Source organism: Seriola aureovittata, chromosome 11, assembly GCF_021018895.1.
Source record: "Seriola aureovittata isolate HTS-2021-v1 ecotype China chromosome 11, ASM2101889v1, whole genome shotgun sequence".
Taxonomy (NCBI): domain Eukaryota; kingdom Metazoa; phylum Chordata; class Actinopteri; order Carangiformes; family Carangidae; genus Seriola; species Seriola aureovittata.
In genome coordinates, this window is record NC_079374.1 from 5,055,326 (window position 1) to 5,080,458 (window position 25,133).

A 25,133-nucleotide genomic window follows, 5' to 3' on the forward strand; every position below is an offset into this window, starting at 1 on the left:
AATCTAATCAGGGCTGGAACGTCAGGATGGTGAAATAGAAGTTAGGAGGAAATTTCTAGTAATTACTAGTCAAGATTAAAGCAAGTTAATTTTGAAAAAGTTTCTTGGTAGCAGCAAAGTGAAATTGTACAAAGCCAACATTTTTACAGAAATGTAAAATAACCGTGGGTGGGATGATGGGTTACTACTCCCATAAACTTGTGATTGTGTTTCAGTTTTTAGAGAAAACCATTTTTGTGTTCACACGTAATCATTATATCTTATCCTGGTTTTGAGAAATATGTGGGTTTGGTTACTGAGAAACAAGCAGAAGGACTGTGGCATATAAACGTCTTATCCAGGTTTGTGGTCAGTGTCTGCTGCAGTATTTGTGCGGTTGCAACAAGAATCAGTTTTTGAATCTTGAAGACTTTTCAAAGCTCATCCAGCGGCATTCAGCTCTACTGGTTTGTGCAGAGCCTCAGGCTTTGCAAGAGTTTCATTTTCAAGCTTCACACTGTATTTTAATTATTTCTTTCTTGAGAAAACCAACAGTAGTAGGTATGAAGGGATCTATGAGAGGCTGACTGAGGAGATCTGAGGGATTCTGTGTGTTTGGCAATCAGTCAGTCAAAGATTGAGGTAGATCCAGGATAATAATGCAAGGCAGCTACATGCTCTCACTTCTGTCAGCTGAGTGGAAACCTTGACACTTCACACATAAAGACCATTCCCATTAATACCCATTGATTTTCTAGTCAGTCAGAAAGGAGCACATATTAAACAACTGAGGACAACATTGGACAATAGGTAGTGACAAGTTGCTAGGCAACCCCTGAAATCCCATTAGAACATGAATTTCTGTACCAAGAACAGAAAGACATCCATCATACAGTGTTAGCCTCACTAATTTATGATGTAATTTGCACAGAAAAGGCAAAATAAATGTTAAGTTAGAGATGTGGACAATAAGAGTCAGAAACTCTGCAAAGATCAGGAGGATCGTGAACTTAAGGTGAGCAGTGCTCCATGGTGAATGGTGATGAATGATGGTAAGTGGAAACTTAAAATACTAAATATGTCCTTATAATATTGTAATTATGAGAATTTATGAATATTTTACTTTGTATCTCATAATTTAAGTTAGTATGTTATATTTTTTGTTTTTGATTATGTGCTTTCCAGTTGTTAAAAAAATCTTAAAAGAGAATGACTGGCAGTGATTAGATCAGCTGATCAATAAATGATTACAATTCTTCAAAACCACACAGTGTATAATTTTATCTGCCAACTGTCAACCCTAACTGGGTAAGGTACAGGTAAGTTGTGAGGCTCAAATCATATTCATACATTGATCCAACAGTTATGATGTGTGTCCCTGCCTCAACTTCCAATTTCAAAAATTACTATGATCATTTTTTAAAGAAATCTGTCAATCTGTCACTCAACAGCCGAGCACTGTTCCTGCAGGCCTGGGATATTGTATGCATACAAATGTACTCGGTAACAAGAAAAATGCTGATCATAGGTCAAGTCAGAGCAAGCCTAGAAAAAGTTCATCTTTTCAAGAAATAAAAACTAGTGCAATCGAGCTAAGTGAGACCCTGAGGCACGCCTGAGGCCTGAGCTCTCTCCGGTCTCCAGAGAACTGCACCACAAACACAAAGTCCTCCTCCCTGCAGAGTGGAATGCACGTAATCCTGAATCAAGGTGGACAACACACCAAACAACACACAAACCCTCTCTGCCTCTGCAGCCCTAACAGAGGGAGGCAACACTAACACCATGTTCTGCTTTCAGGGGCCCCAGCTGGATCAGCGAAGCGGACATCAGGATGCAGCAGAACGTTTCTGTCTGCTACAGAGAACCAGAGGTGAAACCACAAACTGTGAACCATGAGCAAAATGATGAACCAAAGTCCTCAAAATAACACAGGGACAACTGGGCATACAGCACGGTAGCAGCAATGGAAAGCAACTGAAATAAAGCTTATAGTAGACCTGTTCTAACAGTAAATTCATGCGCCCTCATAATGCATTCTGACAAGGTGTTTGAGGGTGTTTTCACCTTCAAACACTGATTAAATTATGGCATGTGACCTCACTGTGTAGGTCAAACATTTTGTCATCACCGGCACACTTCACACATTCACACCACTGGGACTGTAATTATATATTAACAAATTTTCAATAACAAACTTAAAAATATTACAGTTTCTCATAATTTTAAATTTTGGGGTTTGTTGGGGTGGGTGGTGCTAATTCTCCGGCTGGCTGCCATTAAACCCACTGCAGAAGAAGAGGGTACAGCGGGATGACATCAAAAGAGCGCCAGTCACATCTCAATGGATGGTAACATGATGGAAATATCGCATTTATGTTTTTTTCGTGTGCAAATTTGAAGGTTTCAGTCTCTGTTAGTCTGCACAGGTCGGATGTTTTCATCCCTTCAGCGGAAGCTTGAGAAAAAAATAAGTCAAATGCTTCATTTATGTCATGATTTATTCTGTTTGGAATTTGTTTCAATTGCACTTTGTCTCATTATGTTTTTATTGAATTCACCTGCTTTTCCACATCAGCCCAGCAGAAATCTTTTTTGCAATATTTCTCCTTTTTTTCCCTGAATTGTTTCCACTCATTCCACACACTTTAAAGGTGCCATTTGTTTTGCTATTGCTACATAGCCAACACTAGCATTAACAGCTGTTTACTTACCGGTTTTGCAGAGAGCTTCAGCCATTGTTGCATTTACAAGACAAGATGTTATAATACGCCTCTGCAGCGCCACTTCTTCAGAGCAGCCGGACCAACTGGGCTGAGGCTAGCCGATTAGCTAACCAGCTAGCTGATGCTTACTTCAGTAAAAGAAAGGAAGTGATAGAAATGGAAGCAAAACTAGAGGGTTGCTTAGCAACACTGCAGACAGCTCTTGATGCTGAACTCGCAACGTTTCTTTTAGACTGGTCAGTAAACAGCTGTTAATGCTAATGTAAGCAATAGCATGTAGCAATAGCAAAAGTTACAAATAGCTCCTTCAAGCCAAAGTAGAAACTCCAACATGTTAATGGTAGCAGTTTCATGGATGCCTCATTAGGCTGAAAAACTGTCACATGATTGTCACACACACACATTTCAACAATATATGTCTGTCAGTCAGTCAGTGAGGGAGAGACACTGTCATAGTTCACACCACCTCTACAGTCCATTATTGTCATACTTTACATATCATGGCACTGACATCCAGGACATGTCAACATACTCACACACAGCACGTAGACAAAATGCATTCAGTCTCTTTCTCACACACACACACACACACACACACACACACACACACACACACACACACACACACAGACACCACCTGCCTTCCTACCATTAAATAGAACACATTTCCCAGCCTCCACTTGCTAAACATGTAGCTGTGATATTTCCTGTCTGCTCCCCTCCTCCTCTCATGTCTGTGATATTTTTAATAATAGGGAGGAAGAAGCAATATATCCTCGAGCTGAGGGAGCGATACAGGGTTAAGCATATTCTGCAGCTAATTGCGCTTTCTGGTTTTTAATAAAGAAAAACCACATGCCTGCAGGTCTGTGTGTGCGTGTGCGTGCGTGTGTGTCTGTTTGTTTTCATACCAGCAGCAGGCATGAGCAAATAGTTGAAAAGTGAAATACCTTTTGGCACTGTGTGTGCAGAACTTGTGTCTCATTCGGTGTGTTTTTAAACATACGTGTCCATATGTGTTGTGTTGTGTTGTGTGTGTGTGTGTGTGTGTGTGTGTGTGTGTGTGTGTGTGTGTGTGTGTGTGTGTGTGTGTGTGTCTGTAATAGTGACAGCATGAACAGTGACATTTTCTAGCCATTGGGGAACCATTTGTCTGTTTCCCATTCTGGCTTGCTTACTATAAAAGAGGGACGAACTACACTGCAACTGCATTTGTGGTTATAAAAATTTTCTTTCGTTTTTAACATTTTTTTTATTATTGTTCGACTAACAATCAAACATCCAAATTAATTCAGTTTAAAATTATATATAACTGAGTAAAAAAAAAATCCTCACATTTAAGAAGCTGGAATATTATACTGAACCACTTATTTCCCGTGATTGACTCATTGATTAATCCACTAATTGTTTTAGCACCCAATTTAGTATTACTTCTGATATTAGAATTACAATTGTGCGTTAATTAAAATGAATTCGGACAATTTTATCCGATCTCTGCAGTAAAATCACTCTTTGACCTGGTTGATTAATATATAGGTTACTTACTTCTTTGTGGCATAAAATCTCATAATTCAACTATGCACCACTGTTTGTGTGTAGTTATTGTTAAAACCGACAGATACTTTTAACATCAAATCTTGGTTTTGAATTGCGGATCTGAACAAATTACGGTGGACAGGGTTTGGGGTAAAATTTCAAACTTTTTGGTTTGAAATCCCTTATGATATCACCGTCTTTCTATTCGTGGTCCTTCCGATCTTGTTAATCATCTCTCGTGACCCCTTGGTCTTGCAACCCTTATCATGATGCCATGCTTAGATCTACAGGTTGGGAGCCATTGTTTAAAGTGGGATATTGTCTCATTGGTCTAAAGAAGGTTCTTATAGCAAAATCTTTTTTTTGCCTACTCAGTCAACATGTGTTTGCAGCTGCTAGCCTTGCCCACAGAAATAAAATTTGAATGAAATTTTGCAAGACAAGGTCAAAACTAGTCGTCTGACAAAATCACCACACACATAAGCTAAAGACAGATAGAAAGTAAGAAGCTCATTCATGTCAGCTGCCATACAGTTTGCATAGAGAGGTGTGCCTGTGGAGGGAAAGCTTGACCTTGTGTTGGCATGGCAATACTGGCGACTGTCTTCTATGGAAAGTTTGTCTAATAAGTAACTAGATTTGTTGCTGGATGCTTTTATAGAAAAACGTTGCTAAACAGTTCTGAAAAGTTAGTAAATCTAGCGACAAAGTTGGCAACACTGTTTGTTTTTGTAAGACCAATGGGGGAAACTCCAACACTTGGCTGGTTGAACAATGGTGTAACTTGATCACTCAGTCAGCTACATGCTTGTTTATAGGGCTGGCCCTGCTGTTGCAGTCCAGCCAGTAAGTTATCAAATTTTGTCACTTGATACAAACATCAGCAAATGTAGCCGATGGTCAATAATTCAAAGTGGTTTTTGTGTTGCATTACTGACAGCTCAGATGAGGGATTAAGTCTGATGTGTCTTTGTCACTTAATACTGTACATGAGACCACATATTCACGAATCACATATTTACTGTACAAGCAGGATGTACTAGGAAAAATATTTTTATTTAAGGCCAAGAGCTTAGTTAACAATAGTATTTTGGGAAATTTTCTCATAATATATTCAAAAACTTCAGGAAATTCTAAGAAAACTCAAAATTTCACATGTAAGCTTCACTCATCCTCACTCATATCCACGATTTTACGCTTGCTGCTGTTGCTTGGGCACAAGTCATTTAGGACTTCAGCTCCAGAGGTAAACATTGGTGGCTCTTCGTGTTAGTTTTTGTGTGCATTGTGGCTGCAGTTCCACCATAAGCAAATCCCGAGAAACAATAAGGGTGAAAGCCAAGTGTGGGAAAGGAAAAGCCATGAAACTGAATGGTGGGTGGATGTTGGATGGCTGAAGAGCCCGTGGAGACATTATGTTCTTTATGAAGCCATAAAACAAAAGGCTGCTGCCTTTCCCTTCATCCTGTCATCACAGTGACCTTCGTTTGATGACCGGCCCTCGTCACTGGCTGTTTAAGGGCCCGGGTAATGGATGTTTATACATACCAGACATATACCACCACGTATAACCACATCATCATCCTTACACCGCCACATCACACTGGGCAATAATCTGCCCCAGGCTCTAGGGTTTTATGATTGACAGATTCGAATAAATCTTCTCATTTGGATATGCTGTGACAGGAATTAATTACCAGTCAATTGTGTCTAACATATTAATTTAGAGGAGATTATACAATGCATTAGCCTGGCACTTATTAAGCCTGGTTATGTACGCCTGCGTTTGTGTATTGAAATCGCACAGGCGGAAAATTCAGTCCAATTTGCCATGCTTGGCTCCGGTTGACACACTGCTGTGTCTCTGAAACCCTCCTCCTTTTTCACATCCTCTGTTCCTTCTCTCCTTCTGCTCTGTTCGCCCTTACGTCTACTACCTTCGACCATCTAGTTTGTTACATCCGAGTGATGTGAGCACGGTTAAACCCTGTGCAAGTCGCCATGGGCAGAATAAAACTACAAAATAAATTAAAAATTTAAAAATGATCATTTCGTTTTCTTCCTCAAAAACAGCCAAAAATGATGTTGTGAGTTTTTCGCACATCAACCAAACTATCTATCCACTGATTCTTAAAAGAACCTTTACCAAACTGATGAGTAACACAATTTTTACCATAAAAATATCGTAAAGAATGTAAGGCTGTGTTAATCGCAGGATTCTTGACAAAAGAAAATGTAGTTTTAGATTCCGGCTGAGGCTGTTTAGTCTGATGCCCAGCTGTTTTATTATTTGTAGATTATAATATCCAAATTAAGGTGGTTGCTGGTTTTCCAGGAGTCCGCTAAGACACACAAGTGACATGTTCCAAAACAAAAAGTATCACAAGCAATGGGACAGCTGTGGCTCAGCTGTTAGAACAGGTTAGCCACTAATCTCAACGTTTGTGTCCACAAGTTGATTGAACTGAGAAAAGTGAATTTAATATAATGAATTTAAAATGTTGTAAAAAGCAGTTAAAAAATAAAAAATAAGAAAAAAATGATAATGAATTAGTTTGAAACACTGAATTAGTACATGAATAAAAATAAATTAAAAGGCTGGCATGAAACAACCCCGTCTCCTAGAAATCGAGTTCATATATAAGTAAACTGTTTGCCCAATTATGTTGTGGTGGCAGTGTAATCACTGGCTGGATGATGTTCAGAGGCAACTTTCTGTATTAAACCAGACCACAATTTTAACCATGTGCATGGCCATAAAAAGGTTTCATAAGCCTGTGCTCAGTAAAAGTCATTATTGTGCTGCAAGATCTGATATTTTGGCAGAAAACAAACCTGTTGTCTGTGAACATTTTACTGATATGTTCAGTATCAATGTGTTTGCAACTTGCCAAATACGTAAATTAAAAAATGTTTCCTCATTATGTTAATAGAAAACAACAATTCCCTCGCAATTATGTTTCATATAAAACGCTTTTGATTTTTTTTGAATTTCTAGGAAAAAGATTTGCCTGAAAACATGTTTACAAAGTCGTATATTTACATCAAAACTTCAATTTGCAACTTGGCGTTCTTTTCATCAGGAATACTGTGCATGTGTTGTGAGTTGAGTTGTTCTGGTGTGAAGAGGCTCTTTGTAGAATAATGGCTTCAGATAATTAGTTTTAACTTCAATAATAGAGAAAAAAGGCCGAATCCCCGAGTTTATTAGAGACACTACTGGGTTAAAGGGTAGTTTAGGGAAACAAAACTGACGTCTCTTAAAGGGATAGTTTGTGTTATTTGACGTAGGGTGTGTTACCTGCAATAATTTCAGGTTGGCGCTCTACCAGTTTAGAGAAGAAGCCTGGAGCTGAGCGACGTACTGCTGTGGGCGGGGCCATCTGCAAAAACAAAAACAAAAAAGTCCACCAACAAAAGCTAAAATCAAGTGTACGCTTTATTTTTAAATATTTTCACCGCTTTATCTTGCTGCCAAAAAGCCTTTTCCTTTGGAACTACATTTTCTCAACCATTGAACTATTGTTTTCCTACACACAAGCGCAACTACAGCGCACACTGTATTGTTTGTGTCAGACAGAGCTAAGCGCAGGGTTCGCTCATCCAGATCTACTGCAGCTAATACACCGACTATGTATAAATACCTCACACAGCCCCACATCAAATCACCCAAACTATCACTTTAGGTTCCCTGTAAATTGTGCAATTTGGGCCAATCATGAGAGAAGCGTGGTGAAATCTTTGCTTGGAAACGCAACAGTTCTCAAAACAGCAGATTTAGAGCCCTCATCTGCAACACCAGCAAATTGGAGTATGACCTGAAATGATGGAAAATGCACTGATGTTGTAAGAACCATTTTTGAGTAAAGCTAATCTAGCTAATTTAGTTTTTGGTTCTGCTGCAGGTGCTGTGTCTGAACTTGCATGTTTGTCTATTTTCATGACGGCGCTACAATCAGTCAGTCAATCTCGCATCGTTCCGTCTGTCGCTGATTGTCTGAGACCCATGTCACGCTTTGTGACTGGCATGCAGTAGACCTGTAAGATGACGATTACTGCACGCTGTGTGGGGGCTTTTAGCATTTCTGGTGCAGCGTTTGAGACTTAGTACTACTGTGTGGCCTGAAGCATGTTGTTCCACAGAATAAGGCTGTGTTGTCTGATGTCTGAGAAGAGTTGCTGAGGTTCTAAACTGTAAACTGTGGAGCTGCCGTTCTGCTGGTTTTCATGTCGACTTCAAAACAACTGACAAACAAATGAAAGTATAATTGGAGGCTCTGCTCACACTGAGAGACGACTGCTGCATCACTGAATAGATTAGCTGTTTGCAGGCTGTTGCTATGGTGGTGTACTCTACTGGGATGTGTCTGAGGGTGTGTTTAGTGTGTGTTTGCGAGTTGCCCATTATGGAATTGAATGCTTGTTGTTTTCCTGAGTATTTAACTGTGTGTGTGTGTGTGTGTGTGTGTGTGTGTGTGTGTGTGTGTGTGTGTGTGTGTGTGTGTGTGTGTGTGTGTGTGTGTGTTTTCTGTATTTTGATGCATTTCTGTGTGTTTTTGCATGAATCATTTGTGTGAGTATTTAAATCTGTCTGTGTGTTTGTGTGAGGTTTTCAGTCTTTGTGTGTGTGTGTGTGTGTGTGTGTGTGTGTGTGTGTGTGTGTGTGTGTCCCTGGTGTGCTGCTGGTAAAGCGTGGCGTGTTGCTCTAACAGGCTTGTCCTCCATTAGTAGCTCAGCACTGGGCTTAAAAGTGGGAGGGAGGAGAGAGGAGGGAGGACAGACACACACACACACACACGTTCATGAACATGCATACAATTTTTAAATTCTACTTGGATAGAGCTAAAATGACATTAAGGCAAGTGGACCTCACTGCAGATGAGCTGCGCACGTCGCTTTTCTGTGCATTTGTATTTTTTTTTAACGATTTCACAATTTGTGACATAAAACTGTAACAATCTGTAAAGCATTACACAGAGGGGTGTTTCTGTTATTTAATATAATTAAACTGAAGATTTATTATGCATTATATTTCTGTTTTACATGTAAATACACACACACACACATATATACACACACACACACACACACACACATATAGAGTATACTGCAGTGCCTTGGGCCAGTTACTGTACTCCCTAAATCCTATGGTTACTGACAGTGAGGAAGCTGTCAGTCAAACACACAAGGACAGTTCCTCACACCATTAGAAACACACTGACATCCCCTGCTGAGTGAGTGTGTGTGTGTGTGTGTGTGTGTGTGTGTGTGTGTGTGTGTGTGTGTGTGTACATGTACGAGACTGGGGTATGACTTTAGTCTGAGTTTGATGGAGAGAGGGGAGGGGAGGGGTGATCACTCTCTAGACATTTCAAGGGGATAGAAGTGAGATGCAGGGAGAAGGAGCAGCAACAAAGACATTTAGAGTCTTGCTTTTCAGACAAACAAATACAAAAAAAAACCCAGATTTGTTTTAATAGATGCCGTGACTGATTTTTCTAAAGGAAATCCTATGTTTTGACGAACAGTCACATTTTGTTGGCGGTGAGGGGGCTCTGAAAAGCAAATATGTCTGATTCCATTGACAGACGAAACAGTTAACAGCAGCAGCTAGAAACCAGAGGTGTATTTCTACAGATGTTTTGATGGGGTTGATCATTAGAACTAAAGAGACTCAACCATACAGTATATGTTGCCAGAGGACCAAAACAATGAGGGCATTGGTAGTGACCTCCTCACATTACACAAAGCCATTTGATTCCATGTGCGTTATTTAAAAAGAGCATCAGCTTAAACTTTCTTACCGGGTTTAATGTTGCTCTGTGTCAGACAGGTATTGCGCAGGAAGAGGAGACTGATCCAGTCAACAGGATCCTCCAGTGGTCGTGTGATCAGCTCTGAAACGGCTTCGACTACAGAATGAGAAAAATTAGAAAATGAATTAAAGATTTATTTTTTTGCCCATATTATGGAGATTCTCCTCCGTGTCATAGTTTTGTGTTTCATACTATGTGTGTATTAATGTTTGTCCTCTTGCACCACAGCAGGATTCGTCAGTCTACAGTTCAGGGTCAGTCCTTAACACCACGCCAAAGTTAAAAGAGCAGTTCAGCCAGGACCAACAACAGGCTGACCAGCTGTCTGTTGTTTGATCATCTGCTAAGCATGCTAATAAAGCTGCTAACACACTTGTGATATTGCAGTATCGTCTCATGTTGTTTTTCACCTGTTTTCTGGTCCAGAGATAAAAGGGTCTGCAGAGGATCTGGTGTGTATTTATACTTCCTGGTTCCACCATGATTGAGGAGAGGGGGGCGGGGACAAATACTTTGTTTGTTTATGTTTGTTTTGAAGTTGGTGATTACATTTATGATTTGCTCTGTAATTGTTTGGTGACTTTAAAACAGAATTGAACAAACTATATATATATATATATATTTATATATCTGTTTGGCCACATTTTCTGTTTAACTGTGCACACAATGTGTTGTAAACACCCACATTAGTGGACTGGTCCACTCCAGTTACTGGGGTGTATATAAGAGCTGCTTGTCAGGGCTTAAGTTGTTGTAGCTGTTCATAATGTTGCAATTTGTGGCCACACAAGTCAAAGATTGTACTTTTTTGATTGAAATTACAGCCATCCTTCACCACAAGTGACATCAGATTATATAACAGAATTACATTCATACATGAAAGCACCTTAGAGAATAATTGATTTGTATTTACAATGTTTGCAGTGTCAAAAATAGAAGAAGAAAAGAAAATAGAGGAGGAAAGACGAGAAAATTGGAGTCAGTGCATTGTGAGAAAAATAATTTGACCCTTTTGTCCTCTATGCACACACTCTCATATACACACACACACACTTTCCAAAGGTTAATGTGATGCTAATGTGGCCTATATTAAGAGGGTGATCATTATTTTCAGACCTTTGCTGCACACCTCACCTGTTTATGAAAACTGTTTGCAGAGACTGAACAAGCGACTAAAAGGAACTATATCATAAGTAAAACCACACTGTAGCAAGTAAAGGACGTCAGGATTTCAATATTTCTTTTCTACCAAAGACCAAAAGCAGCCACGGATCTCTCCTACAAACAGTCACTGTCTGTGCAGCTGAAGCCTGGTGCAGCTTTGGGCCATAGAGCTGCATCTTTGTCCTAAAACTATTAAAAACACATGAAAGAGTGGGTGACACGCCTGAGCATGCTCAGTGACGTCCTCTTGACACGGAGCTACTGTCCAGAGACTGAATGTGGAGCTGCAGAGTCAGACCAAACTGCAGTGGCCATGTTGATCACAGGGTAGGAACCTGCAGTGATTTGGCTCAGGTGCATGTTTTAATAAGTTAGAAATGTAAAACTGTGTTCATATGTAACTCTATGAATGTTGACAGTTGACCAGTTGAGCTGGTGAACTTAATTGCCGTCACAAATTAGTTTCATATAAACATCATTTGTCAGAGATAACATGCGTCTTGTTTGCACGACACTGCTGGTGATTTCAGTGGCTGATGCTTTCAGAGAACCTCAACCTTTACCTGAACTAAACGTCTTTTATCCACAATATCAGCCTAATTAAACTGATCAAATCAGTGCAATCAAGTAAAAACAACTAATTATGAGAATTATGATAATATATAGAGTTAATTAGTGTTTGTATGAATTATGAAATGGTGGTGAGGGCAAACAGATAAACATGTATTCTTTCATTTGAGTTAATTAAAACGTAGGAAGAAGGTCAGTCTGCAACAAAAGGTTTGTTTTTAAATTCTTATTATTTGTTGCTTTGTTTAATCTCAGGTTTTGTTTATTGCAAATGTTTTGTTTTATTGCAAGTGTCTACAATGTACGTGGCTAAAGGTGTGTGCATTTTCATCCATTATTAAAACAGGTCTGATTTCTAGTATGTCTCATACATGTCAGTAACATCTCAGTAACTAAAAAAAAAATGTTCTCACGGTAAGAATCCACTGGTTTTTATTTTGAGTGTAAATTGCACATAAGGTCTGATTATGGGTCTGATGGAGCAACTACAATAACATGAATTTGTTGACTTTCATGAAAGGTCGTCGCCATGGTTAGACATTTTTTTAAAAAGCCAACAATAATTAGTACCTAGACAGAGGATGTGAACCTCTGTCTTCCCTGCAGATGTTTATCATCAAAGGTAATGCATACAGTGCACTGACTGATCGTTGGCTCTGGGCTGCTTATAGAGAATAACCAAGCCAGAGATCACATCTCTTTCCCCTCTCCCATCACTATAAATATATATATATTTATTTATTTCTTTTTATTTCTTTTTTTTTTAACCGAACTTAATACTTCATTGCTTATGTGAAAGAAAGCCTTTTCACTGAGTCATATCCTGGGAGGTATTGATTTATCCTGGCTCTAATTGCTATGCAACTGCCAACTGCTGCAGTGTTTGAGTTTTTGCACTGGAAGATAAAAAGATGGTGGCCCTTGATTTGGGGTTTCTGCCCCTAGGCTGTGAATCTGTTGACATTTTCCTCTCATTTAACCAGCCTTTTAAAACACTGATATAACCCATAACTTTACCCATAACCATTTTTTTTTTCATGTTAATTCCCTGTCTCTCCGTTTTGTCCATTTCAGGATGGCTCAGATCTTTGGGCCTTTCAACATTCTGTAATCATTATATTTATTTGTTATCTTTTATTGTTCTTTTGATAATTTCTCTTCATAGTGAATAATTCTGCTTGTAAGTAAGAATCAAACATCAATCATGACATGAACAGTGCACACATAAAAGCACAGCCGTTTACATGAGCAGTTTTCAGCAGTGAAATTTTAGTTTGATTCATATTAATTTCACGCTAGAAACTTGTCGACTTTGGAGCAACCAACCCCAAAGAGAAGAAAAGTCTCAGACAGACGAAACCAGAAAGCAACTGTCTATAATTGGTTTCCTCTTGATACAATTCTAAAGGTCCCATATTGTACAAAGTGAGACTCCCATATCTCCCAGGTCTAGCTTCTATATTAATACTGTGAAAGTATCAAAGCGCTCAGTCCACAGAGAAATGCACACAGCCTGTATTCAGAAACTGAGCCTTAAAACAAGCCGTCAGGACTTCTGTTACTTTGTGACATCACAACAAAGCAGTCAACACTGTCAGCCATGCCCCAAGACCAGCCCACCACCAGGTCCCACCATTAAACCTTGATGGGTTTGTTTTCTCTGAGTGTTTACCTGAAATCTGCAATAGTTTCAATTCGATCAGCCAATCGGAAGAGAGGCTCAGAGCCCTTTGATTGGCTCACCGACCTTTTGTATCCAGAGCTCCAGAGAAGCAGAAAAGAGAGAGAGGAGATGTAAAACTACATTGAGATGGTTTTTGGTAAATATATCTTCTTGTGGATATCAAAACCTCAAATAAAACACAAGAAAAATGTAAAATATGGGACCTTTAATTTTTCTTTTTGCTTGTCTCTACTGTATATTTTACATACTGTATCGTGTATTTGTCTTTGTTTTTGAAAGTGACATTCAATTAAAGCTTATGAAGACACTATTCATAGTCAGCGCCCTCTCCTGGCAGATCTTTATGCAAATCCAGATCGTTTCTCATCAACTCATTTTAGCTCCATTTCTCAATGCATCCTCATTTGCTTAATATTATAATCTCTGTTTTGTGGGCATCTAATTGAATTGCTTTGATGTGTTTATGTATTTTTCAGATGGGGGAGAGGGAAGAGACCAGCAGTTATTACTCAAGTGTTTTATTGTAGGAGAGGACCCTAATTGTTAACTAAGAGCCAGTTAGTGTTGGACGCTAATTGTAAAGAATAGAAGAGCTAGCAGGGGAATAGGAAACTAGGTTAAATCACAGCATAAATTGACTGAGGATAAATAAGAGTCAAAAATGCACAGAGGGTGGTTGTGTTGAAGTCAGAAACCTGGGATAACCAGTTGTACAGCATCATTGGAAAGGGAAGCAAAAGGTTTTAATAGAAAACTCCATAGAAATTAAAAACTGAATGGATGACAAGTCACTGTGAGTCTGTTATACAGTTATAAACATAAGTGAAGAATAAGAGGACGGAGAAAGATACAGGAAGGATGAGGAGTAAATAATTAAGAATGACATGGAAACAGTGTCATTGTTGTTTTTGTATTGTTTGTCAAAAGTCAAGGTGGGTCTTACCCTATATGAGTCGGTCTGAGGGTAGAGGGAGTGGGGGAATGAAAGGAAGAGATGAGACAGAAGAGAGGAGAGTTGATGTGCAGCTGATAGTGAGGGACTCTTGTTAACACCGACTTCACAATAACCTTGCAAGGCAGCTGGATTTGAGACTCCATCTTACAAAGCTACAAGCTATTCACTTATAGCCGAACCACAGTGGTTCAACCAAGGAAAGTCCTGTGTTTTGGTTTTCTTCAAGAAGACGGGAGGAATCGTCTACAGACATGGTAACTAGTTTTTAAAGCTACTCAGACTGCAGCTTGTTGTTGTGTTGAGTTTCCTCTTTGGTGCTCTCCTACTAAAACATATGGTAGACAGATGGTTCATCCAGTTTTTTGAAGACGGCTGCCCTTTTCTTAAGCCTTCATGTTGACAATGAAGGATGACCCTTATCTCTTAAGTATTTTGGTTTCATTTCCCTCTGCATTTGTGCATTAACCTAACGGAACTGAAACCAACGGTGAGCTCAGTCCACATTGGGTGACGTCTCTCAACCACCGAGAGAGACGCTGCAGTAGAGTAGAGGAGTAGTGGTTCAGGAAAGCCCTGCATCCATTTTTCCTGACCTTCGCAAACCAAGGCACTCAGTACATGCTGTGGCTTGTTTGGAGCTGGTAGTGGTAACTGAACTGAATTCACTAGACCTATCAAATCATTTCACAAGTGTTACCTATGCCACGACAGCAGCACGCGACCCTCTGCAAGAGGTGTGGAGACACTGAGCACTACAGCAGCATTACCTTTGGATGCACCTCCAATGGGCTGCAGCCTGAACGTGACCTCTGATGAACCAAAAGTTAATTCTGTGTTCGAGTTCCCAGAAATGTAATCAAATCAAATCCACCCTTAAAATCATACCATGGTCTTTCAGGGAAGCATTTACCATGGCTGAATGTCAGTAATCAGACAGGGCTACCATCTTTGTAATTGGACACACACACACAGTAATCACTGGTGCTTCTCTGCTACCCACTGCACATGGTAGCAGCAGCAGTAAACCTGTGCTACACCTTACCTCTGCTCCCCATCCTAATGCTCATATCACCTATTGTCTGATGTTGAATCCTTGATAGAATATTTAATGTGGGAGGACAAGCAGGTTCAGCCCACTGACCTTCAGCCCTCCTAAGGAGAGGCTGCATCCTTCGCAGAAGGAGCAGCCTGAAATGGGACACAGCTGCAGACTCTCTGTATACGAACAGTCCTCATTATGATCTTTTTTCCCCTGCAGCTTTGTTTCCCTCCTCAGGTTCTCTTTAGCAAGAAAAAAAAGAAAAAAAAAGAAAAAAAAAAAAAGGGGGCTTCCCAGTGTTTCTGTCCCTGGAGCTTCCAGCTGTGATGCTAATTCGGTGTTGACAAGCTAGCTGAAGAATGCAGGCTCTAGTTATTTCTGCAACAACTCGAAGGCTTTGCAACTTCGGGCTGTTTGTCTCATTCATCTTTGTTTTCCATGAATACATTCATAGAGCCCCTCATTTTGGGGGGAAAATACTCCTTTTATGCCACCCCTAAAAAAAAAAAAAAAAAAAAAAAAAAAAAAAAAAAACCTTCACCCCACCTGACTTCCCCAAAATGAGAATTCGGCACTGTTGGCACCTTGGACCTTGTGAACTGGCGGTGCTGAGGCGTTTTTCCAGGTTGGGGGAAGTATAATTAGGATTGACATTAGCAGCTGCCACCTCACAGACTCTGAACTGTGAAGGGTGGGGTTCAAAGACTGCCTCCATAAACAGATCTTTGAGAAGGAGGTTAGTGGGAGAGAATATTTGAGAGAGAGATTAGGTGAAGGAGAGAAAAGGGCAAAGTAGCGGAACAAAAAAAATCCCAGTGGTAGCACAGGGGAGTGGCTGTGTTGCTTTCGTGCCTCTCTTCATTCCTCTTCATTTCTGTTGCATCTTTGTTTACACATTCAAGAATTAGACAATTGTAACAAACCTTTCAAATCAAGTTGAATCAGGAAATAATTTCAACTTTCATAAAAATCAGCATGCAAACTGCATAATCTGTGATATTCATATCTTCCTGCTACTGCAAGCGGTTTTCTCAAGGCCTTGAAATACAATGTAGGTATAGTGTGATACTTCTTGCAGGCTACTCTGCCAGTGATCTAGTTACATGCTAGCAGCAGCTAAAAAGAAGGCAAAAAGCAGGATAGGCTTTAAACCGTTTCCATTACCGTTTTTCCTCGAACCTACTGGCTTGCTTGACAGACTCTAAACTGAGATGACACCACACACAAAACAAGATTTCCCAGGTGTCCCTGTGGTTTAGGGTTAAGACACCAAACAAACTGCAACACTCCTGTTTGAATCTGGACAAAAAACAAAAAAAAAAAAAAAGTAATATTACATATTTTAATTGTCAAAACAAGATGTCTTGTGAATCGTTTTACTGACGCTTCTTGAACAACAGCAGTCTCAGGGGAAAATGCAGGGGATTTTAGTTGCAGTACTAAGGTTTGCCACAGGGAAACACAGCAAGGCTAACTACTCATGTTGTATCCAGCTCTTACTATATCCACGGTAGCTCAATGTCAAACAATTCAATTCAACTTCTGAGCTAAATTTATGTCCCTTTCTCTCATGCTTAATAGACGACTGCCGAATGTGGAGGAGAACTCCATTTTCAGTGGGTGCATTAGAGAGGGAACCAACAACGCCACCTGGGTAAAGTGTAGTTAAGGAAAAAAAAAAGGTACTGCCAGTGATCTTAAAAGACCTGATGTATTTTTATTAAAATCATAAAGAAACTAGAAAATGTCGCTGAAAAAGAGACATAAGTGGTTGTAACTGACTGCGTGGATGCCAGATGAAACTAGACTGTTCTGTTACAAAACCTACTTTATAATACCATTAAAATTTTAGAACAAGTAGTTATATAATGTACTTCCAGTATTCAGTAGAAACAAACCAAAACTAAATCTCAGTGGATTGAGACCAGTGAATGGCAGGCAGCACTAGGGGTGCTACTATACACTCACTAGAGCAGTCACAGCAACCTAAACACACTCATGCACCCCAGTGACTTTAACTACGACACTCAGCTCAAGTAAATAAGTAGAAGGGAAAGGAACTGCAAAGTTAACGCAATTAACTAACAGTATTTTAAAATGTTTACAAGAAGCAGAATGTAAACAATATCAGAATATATGGCAACTACTTAAAAACAAGATCAAAACAGGTCAAAAGCAGCAGCAGCAGGTGGGAACCTACAGACAAACATGATATAATGAGAATCATCCTCAATTTGCAAATACGACAAGACAGTTCAACAGCTTTCCAAGACCGACTTACCACCATGGTATGGAAAAGGTTACAACCAGGAAGCCTCACTGGAATACCCTGGCAAAGAAACTAAAAACAGTGGCCACAGTCAGTAACTCCATTATAATGCAGCCTCTTCCCCAAAGCAAACAAAGTGGCAGGCTACATACCGCTGCAGCATAAATGAGGAGACCTACAGTCATGGCACATGGCAGGAGCAGTCAAGTGGGAACCACAAAGCTAACAGGTGTCTTAAATATCCCTGGCCGTGATTGATAGGAAAGGAGGAGCTAGGGAGAGAGTCAGGGCTACGTTCAAGAGCAGTGAAGGGGAAGTGTTCCCTACAGTGTTCCCTACCACATCTTCATGCACAGAGAGGAAACTGATATTGATCTCCTAATCTTACTCTGTCTTTGTGAGCCAGCAAAGAAGCACATTTCAAAAAAAACCTCAGCGCTCTTTTGAAGTGGGCTGACAATGCGGCACTATGCACAGTGCTGAGGATACTTGTATGAGCCTGCACGATGCCACGGCAGCTGTGAGAAGAAAGTGGGATTAACAAAGCTGATTTAAAAGGATTAGAGGGTCCTACAGAAAACAGAGGACCACCAGGACATCTTCTGATGCGCACGGGCACGCGCACACATAATCCTTTTCAAGTGCTTTGTTGCAAATTGTTTGTCCCCATATTCATTGCGATTCAATCCATAAAAGCGCAGTGCAGTTGACAGATATGAAAGCAGAGGAGGAAGAGGTCAAGAGACATGGGGAGAGTGTTACTGTGAGAGATTACTGTAGGGAACAAAAATAAAAACATCAATGTGACCTGAAATGCTGCAAGATTATCGCAGGCTGCTAACATGGCTCATGAGACTGAAGATGCTCTGCTGTGGAACTGTTGCAACACCTTTCTCCACTGTGGACACCAGTGTTCGAGCACTTTAGGTCTGGGGATGTTTTTCTTTGTTGTATCCAGTCCCTTGAGTTCCAGTGAAGAGATATCTTAATATATACAGCATACGATGATATTTTTACACAACTTTTTTTCCTGTGTCAACACAGCAGTGTTTCTGTGCACAAAACCAGGTCTATAAAGAAATGGTTTTCCCAGTGTGGTGTGACTGGTCTTGACTGTTGACTGCACAGAGCCGTGACCTCAACATCAGTGTGGGACCTCACTAATAATCTCAGACATGAAGCGGAGCATTTTCCTGCAGCCAGGTGCAAAATCTGGTGGAGCCCAAATTAATTTAGTGCTCATGGCTTTGGAGCGACATATTCTCTATGGGTGCACAGTTACAGTGATGTTCTTTTAGCCATGTACTGTAGTGTAATTCTAGTTTAGGTTCCAGGGATGTTATTCCTGCCCCCCCCCCAAAAAAAAAAGTTTCTCCAGCTGAGGTTTACAGTGCTGGAGGAACTGACTTGGTGAAGTCTGCAGTGCCGATCTTTGCTGGTGAAACCGAAGCCTGAGAACTGAAGGAACAAACTGCGTTTCACTTGTGGAGAATTTTCTCTTTGTGCAATGCCAGCCTAAAAGCATCGTGAATGCATCTCTCCACTAAATGTAATAAGATTTAAAAAACTATCTTTTCATCTGACTTTAGGGGCCAGATTCTCCAAAATATTGGAGTGTGGAAAAAAACCCAGAAAAGGTTTTCATTTTAGGTGATTCTATAACGAGCTATTGATCAGCTGCTGGGAACAAAGCAAAGGATTCTGTTATATCTGATCCTATACATCATCTCTGTACTCTTTCTCCAGTTTTATCTGTTGCTTATTCAACAGTGACACAATAGCAGCTGCAGGACCTTCACAATGACTGCAGCAACTTAGAAAAGAAAGACACACACAGCAGCTTTAAACCTAATTGTGCTGAGTGGCAGTGAAGGTGTTCACGGTGCACAAACACATTTGTGGATGTTATAGAAATTCAATTACTGAACAAAAACAGTGTTGAGACACCTACAGTTTCCATTCTTTGTTGTGTATAGACCTTTTTTTTTTTTGCCATTTTTCTCATTGAAAACTGTCAAATGCATATTTTCATTCAACACATTGTTGAGTCTTTTTCTCTACCACCATTACCCGCCTGGATTCTGGTTTCCCATTTGTCCTTGGCTGTCATGATAACAGTGCTGTAACACAGTCAGCCATCACGTTGTTCAGCTTCCAGAGTAACATCCTCTCCAGCAGTGGAAAGCCACCGTCTTGTTTTGCTTCTACTCTGCTTGTACTAAAGTTAGCACGCTAACCAGCTAGGCCCGGCTCGGTCGGACCATCTCGTCACTTTTCAAAACCTAATCCAAATACAGGAAACAGCTAATTGCATGTGTTGTTTCCATAGTCTGAGCAATAGAATACAGCAATCTCTTCTATGTTTCCACATTCTGACTTAAAAGCACATGAACACACCGAAGACCGAGGATCCAAGGAGCAACAGTAGTGGGTACTGTTAATCATAACTTAATCATGTGACTTTTGTTTTTACTATGAAACAATTTTGGTTTCAAAAGTAACAAAATAAAACACTTGAGTTTAAAAATAATTATGTGAGAGTGAAATTACAGATCTTTAAAAATACTGCAAAAAGTACAAGCACACAAAAAACTTTGTTACAATAATCAGAGTAAATGTAACTTGTTACTTATAACCATGAAATATAGAATATATAATCACTTTTAGGAGCCACAATAAACCAAACTCATCAACTACATCACTTTTACAGAATGCATCCGAACTTATTTGTGAGGTGAAACTTTAACATTTGTTCAAACTGATAACAGATGCTTTTCAGTGTCTACACTGCAGGATTTGATGTAACTTTCATTTTGTTTTCTGACTTGGTTCTTAGTTGATGCTGTCTTCATCGATCGACAGGAAATGTGCCATTTAAAACAAACAGATAACCGGGCACCTGCAGCTTAAAGCCACTGAATATACCTGAAATCACCCAAAACAATCATTATTAAACTGCATATTCACTTACACACTCACTGACTCTCCTCATTGGCTAACTGCTGCTTGAAAACTGTGAGGGGGGGGGGGACTCAGGGGAAAAATCTTCTCATTGCCATGGCTACAGGGACCGGGGATGACGGCAACAGCATTAATTATTTTAGCATCAGGAGCGACTGAGGCTGGCGCCCGGTGGGACGGCAGTAGAGGGCCAATGGTAATTAACCACTGTCTGCTCTCACGTGTCACTTCCTGTGCCCGGGGTGTGTGAGCAGGAGGTCGTGATGTTCTCCAGTAATTACTGCATGTTCAATTGCTCATCTTTGCTCTCATTGGTTTGATTGTTTGACTAAAGTGATCAGCAGTGGAACAGGTTGAACGGCTTCAGATGTCAGTTTTCACAATTTGATTGGTTGTTTTTTTCTTCTTTTTTTTTTTGTTTTCTATTCTGTTCCCTTTTGTGTTTGTTCTGATGATGTTCTGTGTGTTAACATCTCAATCCTTTTGCACCTGCACCGCTTGGCCTTGAGTGTGATTTCACATCACTCACGGATAATTTTATGGCGCTATTGTGCCAAACCGAAATGAGTGAGCTGGCTGTGCATCATGCCTCCATGGTCATTATAGCATTTCTGTGTGTGTGTTTGGCAGTGGCAAAGAAATACACACACACAAACACAGAAATCACTTTCAGATTTCCTATAGCCAAAACCAGGTACAAACATACTTTGTACAGTTTTTGTATCTCAGTTGAGACTGACTTCGTGCCATCACAGCCTTTTCCTCCCAGCGCATGTTGATATTTTCAAACCATGGAGGAAAAGTTCATGCAGCTTTAGGAGTAAGGTATCAAAGACAAGCAATCTGCAAACATGTGTTAAAGGAATAGTTAAAGATATGCGCATTCACCCTTTTTCCAAGAGTTCAAACTGATACTAAACTCATGTGGTAAATGTGAAGCTTCAAGCAGCCGCTGGTAGCTTAGCTTAGCACAAAGACAGTGGGAAACAGCCAGCCTGAATCTGTCCATATAGGTAGCAAAATCTGCATACCAGCACCTCTGAAGGTTACATGCATGTTACGTCTCATTTGTTTAATCCACACAAAAACTGAGGTGAAAAAAACAAAACAAAAAATAACCCTTATAAAAGTGCTCAGACCTTTAATTCAGTGCTTGAAGTCTCTTTGGCGGCAATAACACCTTCATGTCTTCTTGGCTAAGTCTCTACAAGCTTTGCACTCCTGGGTTTGAGCAGTTCATCTAATTCTTCCAGCCAGATCCTCTCAAGCTCCGTCAGATGTTCTGTGGGGTTTATGTCTGGGCTCCGGGAGACTTGTCCTGAAGCCACTCCAGGGTTGTCTTGGCATTTTTCTTCCGGTCATTGTTTCAGGTTGTGTGAACTGGTTTGCACAGGTTTTTGGGATGGTATTTGCCTGCTGATGAGCAGAGCCTGGTGTTTGGAGTGCTGCCCAAAGGCTTCGTTTTGTGTCTCATCAAACCAGAGAATCTTTTTCCTCATCCTCTCTCAGTCCTTTAAATGTTGTTTGGCAGACTCCTTTTATTCAACGTGGCCTCAGTCTAGCCACTCTACCATAAAAGCCTGATTGACGGAGAGCTGCTGAGATGTCCGTCCTTCCAGCAGGTTCTCTCATCTCTGCAGAGACTTCTGACGCTCTGTTACAGTGACTGTGTTGTTCTTGGTCACCCCGTTGACCAAAGGACCTTGTTGCCCATTTACTCAACTCAAGGAAGAGTGCTGGAGGTTTTTGTCCTGACATGTAATGTGAATTGTGGGACATTATGTACTCTATTAACTGGACCCAATCAATTCAGTTTGTCACAGGTGGACTCCAATCACGTTCTAGACACATCTCAAGGACAATCAAGCAAACAGGACGAACCCGAGGCACAGCAAAGGCTCTTTTGAATTCTTTTGTAAATGAGAGATTGAAGTTTTTTATTTCTAACACATTTGCAATAAAACATTGCACTGTATATACCTTCCATCACTGGTGCTTTTAACCTTCCTCCTGCGTTCTTAGAGATTTCTCTTTGGATATCTTTGTCTTTCAGGCAACAACACAATTATTCAAGGAAATATTTATTCACCTGTTTTTTTATGAAGACGATATGTTCTAGTCAAATATAAATACCATTATTTTTCTGTCCTGCCTCCTTAATTCTTCATGAATAAGATTATTTCCAATTGATCTTATTAAATTGATGAAAACACAAACGTTGGAAAAAAAAAAAAAATGGTAATTTTTCACAGTTGCATGAATCCACAGAAACAGATGAAAAATATGAGAAAGGAAAATCACTCAATTTCTTATTGGAGTCTAAAAATCAGCAAAGGACAAACAATTTGGTTTGAATATGAACTCCTGGTTCCAGTCTTTGCAGAATTTTCTGCATGGTTGAGTTGTGAAACTTCACCAGTGGGAGGAAATTTAGGGATTTGGTGCAGCTATTAAGCTGTAAAACAGTCTGACACGGTCAGGGAGTACATCTTTAAGATCTGATGATGGCTTATGACTCATTCTATGTGTGTGTGTGTATATGTGTGTATGAAACGGGTACTTGTGTGTGTGCGTGTGTGTCTATACCCATCCATTTAAATGAAGCCACTGTATATTTTTAGATCTGATGCGATATCGTGTGATGACACAACGTTTAAATCTTTTTGTGCTCAGGAGGAGATTTTTCCTGTAAGACGATGAGATCATTCCTCCAGCACAGAACTCTTGCTCTACTCTAACATGTTTTATTCAGAGATGACATCATGCTACTGGAAGCCTTTGTATCCCTCCTCAATGAAGGTCATGTGAAGCAGAAACCAGGCTGAGAGAGCAGAGAGTGTGCGCTGGTGAAAAACAGCTAAATTTTAGTTTCAAATCCTCTAAGCTGCAGTTTTCTAGTTTGTGCTTCTGGTGATTTTCTCCAAACTTCTGTGAACCAGAAACCTTATCGCACATACTGTATCCACCCACACACACACACGCACGCATACACACACACACACACACACACACACACACACACACACACACACACCTACACACACTCACACCAGTTATGAGCTTCCCACATGGATAGACACAAGACGAACACACATGCCCAGTTGCCCCTCTGAAACACTCCGCTGTGCAGTCTGAAAGTTCCCAAACTGCTTTCCGCCTCCTCACCTCCTGTCTCTACTCCATCTCCATCTCCCCATCCGTCTTTCAATCCACCCATCCCTCATCTGTCCTCCTCTTTCTCTATAGTCTGTGAGTGAGGTGCTGGCACAAGACTTTCTCTTGGCAATGAAAAACTTGTGGAAAGCTTTGCTTTTAGTAAATCTGGAGGGTGCAGAGATGGAAGGAGTGAGGAAGGCAGAGAAGAGAGAGGAGAGAGGGTTTAGTCAACCATGACTGGGTCGCCTGGGCGGGGCTGTCTTATGCTGACCTGAGGTAACAAATGACCCCAGGACGCCATCACTGATGATGTGTCCTGGAGTCCTGGTTTGGCCTCTTGATGTGCGCAATCATCTTTTTGAAATTACAAATAGTAAGGATAGAAAAAACGACTTAGAGGAGGAAACTGTGACGCACGGGTTTTTGTTTTGCTGCTTTATGAGCTCTGGTGGCTGGTCTGTGTTCCTGCTGTAAAACCACTGATATCATTTTTATTTTTATTGCATATAACCTCATTCTGGTTCGAAACATCCGTCTTTAAATCCAGCAGCTTCTAGACAACACACATTTGATCACAGATCCTCATCTGTAAAACTGAGAAATAAAAAATAATACTGAAGCTTTGCGGGTGCGACATCAGTAATAAAAGTTATTGGCACCTTAACTGATTGTTGGCACGGAGCAGTGGTGGCGCTAGCAGACCAAAAAGGTGGGGCTAATTAAAAATAATGAGCTTTGTGAGTAATCTTTGTACTAGCATACAACCTAATATTATCAGAGCCAAACATAATGTTATTAACACCAGTAAAGTGTCAATTTACTATTGAAGTCAGCTTAAAACTCTATCAGCTGTATTATTTAATCAAAGGTTAAGAAAATGCCTTCAAAATAAAACTCATAATCATGGCATAATCATTTCAATTTATTATCTATCCGATTGAAATGTGTCGTGGATGAGCTGAACAGAGCTGACAGTGGTTCACGTCCTCTGAGGTGTCCACCAACACACTGAGGTGTTCAGATCAGGACACGCTGAACAGACTCCATGTGCAGTTTCCTTATCTCTCCTCTCAGCTGCTCCTCTATCTGCCCTGCACCATCTGTCATTCATCTGAATAAATGCCACAGGTATTTAGTTTTTTCTTTTTTTACATCGCTGCTTGAATATCTGCCACAGGTCTTTTGGATTTTGTCTTCATGTCTGAACGCTCTGAGGACGAGACTATCAAAACATGAAACGACCATCTGCCGCTCTTCCTCAGACGCACATGGACACAC